General features: G+C 46.3%; 1 pseudogene; it reads left to right on the forward strand.

Moving 5' to 3' along the window:
* Nucleotides 1-8,215: 8,215 nt before the first annotated feature.
* LOC109391583 (tubulin alpha-1B chain-like) lies at nt 8,216-9,640 on the forward strand (annotated as a pseudogene).
* The last annotated feature ends 734 nt before the right edge of the window (nt 9,641-10,374 follow it).

Raw genomic sequence — 10,374 nt, forward strand, 5'->3', positions numbered from 1 at the left:
CTGCAGTCCCTGTGGCAGTGGGTTGCCATGAGCTACCGTGTGTAGCCAGCAGCCAGCGTGAGCGGCCAGCAGCCGCAGTGAGCGGCCGTCCAGAGGCCGGCGACTGATCTGCCTCACCCAGGAAGAGCACAATGATGGTGCCAACTGGGGCCAGTGAAGCAACGTCCTCCACAACTAGACTGAAGAACAAAAGGATAGCAACTTGTCTGTTCTTCCCCAATTCCCCAGCGCTGTTCCCATCCCCCAATTCCCCAATAAAAATCTTTAAAAAAAAAAAGCAAGATAGGCGGGCCTGAAGACGGAGCCTGAGACAACGGAGCGGAGGGAGGAGGCAGTGCTGAGAGGAAGAGCACATGGCTTCGGACACCATTCTGTCTTTTTAAATTTTCAGTAGCCTCTGTTAATTTTAAGAGTTTATTTTGCAAAGAAGCAACTTCAGATTCTTGGTCTCCTTTGGAAGCCTTAAAATACCACTCAAAATAGGCATTCCACTCAGTTTTAGCACTATTGTAGCACTATTTTTGTCCAATTTGGTTTTAAGAAAATTAAGTTTGGGAATCTCGAAAGTGCCCCACAGTGGCCACTGATTTTCTGAATGACTTTTAGTGAGATTTGTCCACTTAGTTAAATACGCATGTGAAAATTGACTGTGGCTTTTAACCATGTACTCGGCAGGCGTCCCTCGTAGATGAGGGCCAGTCTTAAAATATTTAGATGGTTGAGATCCCAATTTTCAGAGACTTTTCTCTAGAACAAAGGGCCCAAGACAATTTACAACAGCTCGAGCAACCCGCAGGTCAGCTACCAGCCAGCCTCACTCTAGAACATTCTGATCATAGAGGATCAGGTCAAAAGCTAAAAGCCAGTTCTAGGAAAATAACTGACCTTCGGAGAGTCCAGTTATAGGATGAGCTGGGTGGCATTCCTCTCAATGAGACGACACAGTCTAATACTGGGCCAAACTGACTAATTTCAATAGAAATAACCTCTGTCCCCAAATGGATCTTTAGGCCAAAGCCAGTTTAATTTCAGAGGACAACCTGTTTCCGAAGAAATCAGGCCGATGTGCCAAATCGAGTACTGACAGACAACAAACAGGCAAGGCCTTTTTACACATACACACAAACAAAAAATTCTCTTAACAATTTCTGAATAAAGCCCACAGGGCTTCAAAATACAAAAAATGGAAGCTCGATCCAGGAGAAGACGTACCTTATGTTTCCGAATTGGAGAGCAAGAGGGGAGCCAAAGCAGCTCTATGGGAGGTGCCAGCACCTGGTTGCTCACCTGCCAAGAAGCTGTCAGGGTTGTTCTCTGGAGTCCTGGACAAGACCCCAAATTGTTGACTGAAAAATAATATCAACTAGATGTTTCATCACCAAGAAGAGTTTATTTGGGAAAAAGAAAAGGTTGCAACCCAGTGCATGCAGCAGACATGGCAAGCCATGAGCACATTCTGGCCTGCGTGCCAAGATGGAGGGGTATTTATAGAAGGGAAGTTAAGAGAAGTTCCAGCTCATCTTTATCAGCAGTTGAAATGTAGCTAGTGCAACTGAGGAAGTGGAATTTTAATTTTCTTTTACATTGAGCAGCCACATGTAGCCAAAGTCTACTGTATCAGACTGCACAGTTCTGGAACTTAAGTGAGAGAGTGACTGTAGGGCATTTAGTGCATACAAAGGTTGGCCTGCTTGTCTGTGGCTTGAGGATTCACAGTAGATATATATCCTGACCCAGAGGAGTGGGGGCAGCCTGGGCTCAGAGGGGAGAAGCAAAGCTGAAAAACTAAGTAGAAGTTTCTAGGGAATCTGAACTTTGTGCAAGAAGCAAAGAGGAGACACAGACGTTTCCCCAAGGGTGTTTCAAAGGAAGGCAGAGTCGGGGAAAGGGTATTGGGCTGGGGGTCAGAAGGCAACAGCACTAACTCCAGGCGGCACTGGATGGCTGGCTGGGCCTGGGTGAGCCTTCTTAGTCCGGGTCTCAGTTTCCCCAAGTGTAAAAGGGCAAGTGTGATGTCCCAAATGCCTCCTGTGTTGGGACGTGGTGACAGTTCAAGAACGTGGGTCAAAGGGCAGAGGTGGTATATGACCATCAGCTGGCTCTTTAAAATCCTCCTGATGGGGAGTTCATCTTTCCTCAGGCAAAGGTGACCAAAGGCAGGGAGGCCTTGTAATCTGAACAGAGCAGGGAGACCTGAGAAAGGGGTGGAGTTAGTTCACTCTCTGAAGTTGACATTAGCCACTTGCAGGCTGCATAGTCTTGGGCAAATAGCTTCTCCTTTCCCAGCTTTTAGAGGGCTCTGAACTCATTAGGAGGATTATTTTATCCACCCTCCAGCGGTCCTTGAGGTATGTACTGTCATAGGCTCTGTTTTGCAGATGAGGAAACTGAGACCATGAAGTGATCTCACAGGGTCGGAAAAATTCAGGGAAATAGGGTGGGGATATCACTTCACCCATTGCCTTTTCGACAATGATAGCAGCTCAATACTTTTATATTATTATCGCTATTTTATTTCACTTGCACACAATCTTGAGATGGGGGTAATATTTCTCCCTCTTTCAGAGCATAAAAACATAAGGAAGTACAAATGAAAACAAGCACTTCTTTTTTCTTTTTTCCTCTATTGGCAAATAATGAAAAGATGGACCATCCTGGGGTGGGCAAAGCATATTCATAGCTCGTTAGTGCTGGCAGAAGTTGGCACACAGAAATTTCCAGGAGTGGTCTGACAATATTTATCCAAAACATAACAACTGTGCATGCATTTTGACCCAGCCATTGCACTTTTAAAAATATGTATCCTAGAGAAACAGTTGGGTGAATACCTAAATATGCAGGTACAAAATGCCCATTCCAGTATTGGTCAGAATAGTGAAGAAATTATTAAAGACCCTGATGTCCACCCTAGAGGGTCATTAAATTATACTTCACTGGCATAATGGAATAATACACAGCCATTAAAAACTAAGAGGTGGGTCTATAATGAAATGACATGATGTTCACCGTGAGAATAGCAGATTTCTAAACGTTCTGCTTTATATGAGTTCTGCCAATTAAGTTTGCGAACTCATCCTAGGAAAAGTGCTACATATTTCATTGCTGAATATCACTACGGTCACCTTTGAAGTACTCCCCTTGGGAAGTTATGCGCCATGCTAGCGCCTAGTCCACCCTTCAAAGCAATTTTGGAACTCTTTCTGGAATGGCCACCAGAGCTGTTGTAATATTACCCTTCATGTCCTGAATGTCATCAAAATGTCTTCCTTTCAATATTTCCTTTATCTTGAAACAAGTCAAGTCATTGGGGACCAGATCAAGTGAGTAGGGAAGGTGTCCCAATACAGTTATTTGTTTACTGGCTAAAAATTCTCTCACAGACAGTGCCTTGTGAGCTGGTGCATTGTCATGATGCAAGAGCCATGAATTGTTGGCAAAAAGTTCAGGTCATTTTCGTCTAACTTCTTCACACAGTCTTTTCAGCACTTCCAAATAGTAAACTTGGTTAACTGTTTGTCCAGTTGGTACAAATTCATCATGAATAATCCCTCTGATATCAAAAAAGGTTATGCAACATCGTTTTGACTCTTGATTTGGACTGACAGAACTTTTTTGGTCGTGGAGAATTAGCTGACTTCCACCATGCGCTTTGACGCTCTGTTTCAGGGTCATATTGGTACGCCCAAGTTTCATCACCAGTGATAACACAGCCCAAAACATCGTCTTGCCTCTCCAAAAGGTCTTAGCAAACTTCGACTCTCCTTTGCTTTTGTGCATTGCTGAGCTCCTTGGGGTCCATTGTTTGCACACCTTTCTCGTGCCAAGATTTTCAGCTAACATTTTCCTAACTGTTTCTCTATCGATGTTTACTTGGTCTGCTATGCTTCTCACAGTCAGCCAACCATTTTGACACACAATTCAATGATTTTTTGCAATGTTTTCGTCAGTCTTGCTTGTTACTGACTGCCCTGACCTCTCTTCATCAGTGCACGTTCTCTCCCCTCAGAAAATATGTTTAATCCATTTGTACACTGTCATTTTCTTCATGGCATTATCCCCATAAACGGGCTAACGTCCCTGATTTCACTTTCACTCTTGCCAAGTTTAACAAGAAATGTAATGATTGTTCATTGCTCTCATTCAAGCTCAGACATTCTCGCAGCGGCACACAAAAACATGCAACAACAATAATGAACACCATTCAGCAAGACACCGCTACACGTCGACATGAATACAGCTGTGACACACTGATATACCAAGGTTATGAAACCTTACCGAGCTGTTTGTACAGTGCTGCCAATGTAAGCGCCCGGTGGCAAGTTCACAAACTTAATTGTCAGACCTCATATGATCCTATTAAAAACTATGTGCATAAAAAAGGCAGCTTGTCCATCAAAATATTAACAATATTCTCCAGTGGTGGGATTAAAAGAGATCTGTGTTTTCTGTTCTGTTGTCATTGTGTATTACTTTTATAATCAAGGGGAAGTTTGTTTCATAATCAGAAGAAAGAAATAACAGCTGGTAGTTGTTATCTGGGCGCCACAAACATATGGTAGATAAGCACACAGGCTCTGGGTTCAGCTTGCCTATGTTCTAGTTCCGACTCTGCCAATTAATGATTGTGTTAGTCTAAGCAGGTTTCTTACCCACTCTGTGCCTCGGTTTCCCTCCCGGTAAAACGCAAATAATAGCCCAGGTTTACCAGGTGATTACTATGTGCCGGGCACTGTTTTACGTAAATTATCGCATTTAATTTCCACAACAGGCAATAAAATAGATACTATTATTATAAAATGGGTTATAGGGCCGGCCGAGTGGCTCGATGGTTAAGAACTGGCTTGGGACACCAGAGGACCCCGGTTCAGATCCCACATATGAGGGCCAGTGACACTGCCCTCCACAGCTAAGATGCTGAGCAACAGCTCAACCTGGAGCTAGGCTGCTGTGGGTCGCCGGCGACGGCGTGGGCTGCAGCCCCTGTGGCAGTGGGTTGCCATGGGCTACCGTATGTAGCCAGCAGCCAGCATGAGCGGCCAGCAGCCGCTGTGGGCGGCCGTCCAGAAGCCAGCGACTGATCTGCCTCACCCAGGAAGAGCACAATGATGGTGCCAACTTGGGCCAGTGAAGCAACGTCCTCCACAACTAGACTGAAGAACAAAAAGGACAACAACTTGTCTGTTCCCCTTCCCCCAATTCCCAGCAATGTTCCCATCCCCCCAATTCCCCAATAAAAAATATTTTTTTTAAAAAGGGTTATAGACATAGATCGAGCTGGGAGCTCGAGCCCCTTGAGTGCCCCTTAGATTGGGACTGAGGAACTACAGCAGGACCCGAAAGACGCGCAGGCTGTGCAAATCCGGTAGGAGGCCTGGCGAAAACAGAAAGGAGGGTCTTGACTACCCGCGCTCCGATTGGCTGGCGTAGTTGTCATTAGCCGAGAAGGCAGCCAATGAGGGGTGAGGCCACTTTGCGTTTTGAACTCGAGGACTCTACAGAGGAGCTCAGACCTCCGCCGGTGCGACAAACTTGAGGCGGTTGAGGGGACCTGGTGTCATTCCCTGTGAGTGATCCGAGTCGTTCCCACTTTCTAAGGGGCACCCCGAAGTCATCCGCCTTTCCTGAGAGTATCCTGCGTCGTTTCCCCTTATTGAAGGGAACCCCTGATGTCACCCCTTTTTCCTGAGAGTGACCCCCTGAGACGTCCACCTTTCCCGAGGAGGACCCCGGCGTCCTCTCTCACTCCTGAAATAAGGCTTAGCATCATCTCTTCCTCCTGAGATTGACGTCAGAGTCTTCCCCACTTCCTTAAGCCACCCTGGTGTTGACTCCCCTTCCTGAGGGAACACTGGTCTCAGTCCCCTTGCTGATGGGACCCCAGCACCCTACCTGAGGAAGACCCTGGCGTCACCCCCTCTTCCGAAGGGGTCCCCTCCCATGTCTTTATCCCTTCCTAAGGGGACCCCATGTCATCCCCCGTTCCTCAAGTATCCCCAGTTCTGTTCCTCCTTCCTGAGAGGGGCCTGGCATTGTACCTCCCTCCCCTGACGGTTTCCTGTGATTGCCATCTCCACACCCTGAAAGGACTCATCATCCCCCTTTTCTCTGAGAGTAGCCCCTTCCTCCTTCCAATTTGAGGTACACCTCTGCAAGGGCCTCAGTGGTTCCCATCATATGAGCAGACCGAAAGCCGTCTCCTGCACTCCCTGTCCCCAACTGGGGATACAGGAAGGCAAGACTCAGATCACCCTCAAAGTGTTGACGGGATGGGGGTGGGGGTAGTGAAACTAGCTGATAAAGGAACTCACCATGTCACATGAGAAATCATTTAAGGAACTGGGGCTGTTTCTCCTAAATTGGGAGCTGCAGGAAGAATCTAAAGCTACCTTAAGATATTTAACAAGTGCTTCTCACAGTTCTTGATATTGTCAGCAGGTACTTAGTCAGCAGGTACTTATTGAGTGATTGGATATGTGTGGACTGTCACCTGGAACAGGGATTACTTTGTTCCATGAAGTTTCAAGAGATCTGGTGGTAACTTCCTTAGAGGGAAGTCAAAAGGGCTTCCTTATGTTGAGCTGAAATCCTAACAGGCTGAGTATCTCTACTCTTGCACCGAGCTGACGAAATCCACACCCTTGGAGAAGCACCTGGAAAACTTGGCCAATTCCATGCAATCCTGAAAATGTTTTTTGCGCATCTATTGTGAACAAGAATTCTACTCAACGTTCAAATATGTGTGAAGCTCTTATTGTGTGCCAGTAAATACAATGGTGAACAAGACAGAAAAATAGAAGAATAATTATGAATACAAGACAGGAAAATGCATTATGACTTCTGCAAGTTACTTTTTCCTAGAGCACATCTCAGACTTTCTAGTTTATATTAATGAAAAATCATGCAAATATCTGTCTCTCCCCTTAGTTGGCTACAGGCTGCAGGAGGGCAGAAGCCGTGTCTTCTGCTCTCAGTTGTTTCTGCAATGTGTCTGGAACATGGTAGGCACTGAAGCATTAGTTGTTCCTACCCTAAGTCTTCACTTGGTGAATCTCTAGAGGAACTGAGAGATGGCCAGGGAGGGTGAAATATGATAAGTAAGGGGAAGTCACAGCTTAGAGATGAAAGGGACCCCACAGGAGAGAGCTGAGACTTAAGAAACACAACTCCTTGGTTAATGCAATTAATCTTTCCTGACCTGAAGCTGAGAGGAATGAAGACCAAGAGGCAACTGAACTCAACATCAGGTTGCTCAGTTCCCCGTGTCCCACCAAAGTTGTCTAAACCAGCTGATTAAATCCCAGAGGATCCTGGGATACGTAGTCTGAAAAGTGTTCCTTTGTGCCCTGCTTAAATTGTGTCACAATAAAATCAGAGTTACAATCCTGACGTGTGGATGTGGTGCTCAGGCTCACAGGAGGGAGAGTCCTTTAAATGGAGAGCTTTCTGGATGCATTTGCAGTTATATTTGATTTATAAAAAACGTAATTTTCGGGCCGGTCGAGTGGCACGTTGGTTAAGAGCTGGCTTGGGGCGCCAGCTCTGTGCAGCAGGGCCCCAGTTCGGATCCCACGTTAGGGCCAGTGATGCTGTACCCTCTACAGCTAAGATGGTGAACAACAGCTCAACCTGGAGCTGGGCTGCAGTGAGTCACCAGTGACGGTGTAGGCTGCAGTGAAGCTGCAGTGGGCTGCCATAAGCTACCGTGAGTGAGCAGCCGGCAGCTGGTTTGAGCTGCCAAGAGCCGGGGTGAGTGGCCGTCCAGAGGCCGGCGACCGATCTGCCTCACCCAGGAAGGACACAATGATAATACCAACATGGGCCAGTGAAGCAACATCCTCCACAACTAGACTGAAGAACCAAAGGACAGCAACTTGTCTGTTCCCCTTCCAAAGATTCCCCAGCGCTGTTCCCCTCCCCCAATTCCCCAATAAAATCTTTTTTAAAAAAAGTAATTTTCCCAGAAGTTTTGAAGAATGTTAATTTAAAAAAAAAAAAGAACAAGTCAAGGTCAGAGGCATTCTACACCCTGACACTTGTCCAATCTTGTTCTTTTTCTAACTTTCCTTCTCTGGAAATAGTTCCTCTTTTCATACAGAGGCCCACAAGAGGGTGCTACACTCTTTTTAGACCTATATCAGCCCTGCAGGTCATGGGGAGCTACAAAACCATCATAAAATAAAAAGGGGTTGGTGGAGAGTGCATTACTTACCTCAACTCTTAGCTTGTCGGGGACAGTAACGGGGATCCGGTGTCTACTCCTGTTACCTGCGCCTGCTAACCCGTAGACATGCGTGAGTGCATCTCCATCCATGTTGGCCAGGCTGGTGTCCAGATCAGCAATGCCTGCTGGGAGCTCTGCTGCCTGGAACATGGCACCCAGCCCGATGGCCAGATGCCAAGTTACAAGACCATTGGGGGAGGAGATGACTCCTTCAACACCTTCTTCAGTGATACAGGCACTGGCAAGCATGTGCCCAGGGCAGTATTTGTAGACCTGGAACCCACAGTCATTGATGAAGTTTGCACTGGCACCTACCACCAGCTCTTCCACCCGGAGCAGCTCATCACAGGCAAGGAAGATGATGCCAGTAACTATGCCCGGGGGCATTACACCATTGGCAAGATCATTGACCTTCTCTTGGACCGAATTCGTAACCTGGCCGACCAATCAATGCACAGGTCTTCAGAGCTTCCTGGTTTTCCACAGCTTTGACAGGGGAACTGGTTCTGGATTCACCTCCCTGCTGACGGAACGTCTCTCTCTCAATTATGGCAAGGAATCCAAGCTGGAGTTCTCCATTTATCCAGCACCCCAGGTTTCCACAGCTGTAGTGGAGACCTACAACTCCATCCTCACCACCCACACTACCCTGGAGCACTCTGTTTGTGTATTCATGGTTGACAATGAGGCCACCTATGACATCTGTCATTGAAACCTCAATATTGAGCACCCAACCTATACTAACTTTAACCGCCTTGTTAGCCAGATTGTGTTCTCCATCACTGCTTCCCTCAGATTTGATGGAACCCTGAATGTTGACCTGACTGAATCTCAGGCCACCTTGGTGTCCTACCCCCACATCCACTTCCCTCTGGCCACAAATGCCCCTGTCGTCTCTGCTGAGAAAGCCTACCAGGAGCAGCTTTCTGTAGCAGAGATCACCAATGCATGCTTTGAGCCAGCCAACCAGATGGTGAAATGTGACCCTCGCCACAGTTAATTCATGGCTTGCTGCCTGTTGTATCATGATGATGTGGTTCCCAAAGATGTCAATGCCGCCATGCCACCATCAAGACCAAGCACAGCATTCAGTTTGTGGTCTGGTGCCCCACTGGCTTCAAAGTTGGCATTAATTACCAACCTCCCTCTGTGGTACCTGGTGGAGACCGGGCCAAAGTACAGCGAGCTGTGTGCATGCTGAGCAACACCACAGCTGGTCCTGAGGCCTGGGCGCGCCTAGACCATGAGTCTGACCTGATGTATGCCAAGTGTACCTTTGTTCACTGGTGTGTGGGTGAGGGCATGGAGAAAGGAGAGTTTTCTGAGGCCCGTGAGGACATGGCTGCCCTTGAGAAGGATTATGAGGAGGTTGGCATCAATTCTGTTGAAGGAGAGGGTGAGGAAGAAGGAGAGGACTAATTGCCCTGCAACATGTCATACTTGGAACTTCAAGCTGACAGGCATTAAACCTTTCTGGATAGATTGTCTTTGCTTTTACCTGTGATCATGTCTGTCTTTTTAATGTGTACCTATGAGATTTTTTCCCCTCATGTCTCAAAGTAAAGGCATTGAGAAAAAAAGGAGGGGGGAGAGGGAGTTGGTGGAAACACTCGTTTTTCACACGTGATGAGAACCACTGAGGAATTAAAAGTAACACAGGTAAAGTGCTCTGAGGCCACTAAATGTTGTCATTATCATTCTATAACAACCTTGATAATTCAGATTAAAGTTAGCATCTCAGGTTTCCAGTACTTATCTCATTCCTAGTCAATGACACTACATTTATTGTATTATTACCAGATTTGCCAGGTGGTAGGTAGTGTTATTATCCCCATTTTACAGATTAGGAAGATGAGGCACAGAGATTTGTACTAAGTGCCAGATATGGGTCTCAAGCCTAGTCTGTTGACACTAGTGTATTCTGTTATGTATATGTGTGTGTATATATATATATATATATATATATATATATATATATGTATATATAATCTTCTTAAATTCTCTCTCCTGTAATATTATTTCCACTAACATTTGTATTTCAAAACCAGAATATATTCCCAAGAGAGAAGATATTCATTGACCTGAAGGCACGTTGTATTGTACAAAGCAAGGGACTCTGTACATCCGGAACTACAGTGCTCTTCAGAGCTGAA

This window comes from Hipposideros armiger, unplaced genomic scaffold (assembly GCF_001890085.2).
Source record: "Hipposideros armiger isolate ML-2016 unplaced genomic scaffold, ASM189008v1 scaffold_298, whole genome shotgun sequence".
NCBI lineage: Eukaryota > Metazoa > Chordata > Mammalia > Chiroptera > Hipposideridae > Hipposideros > Hipposideros armiger.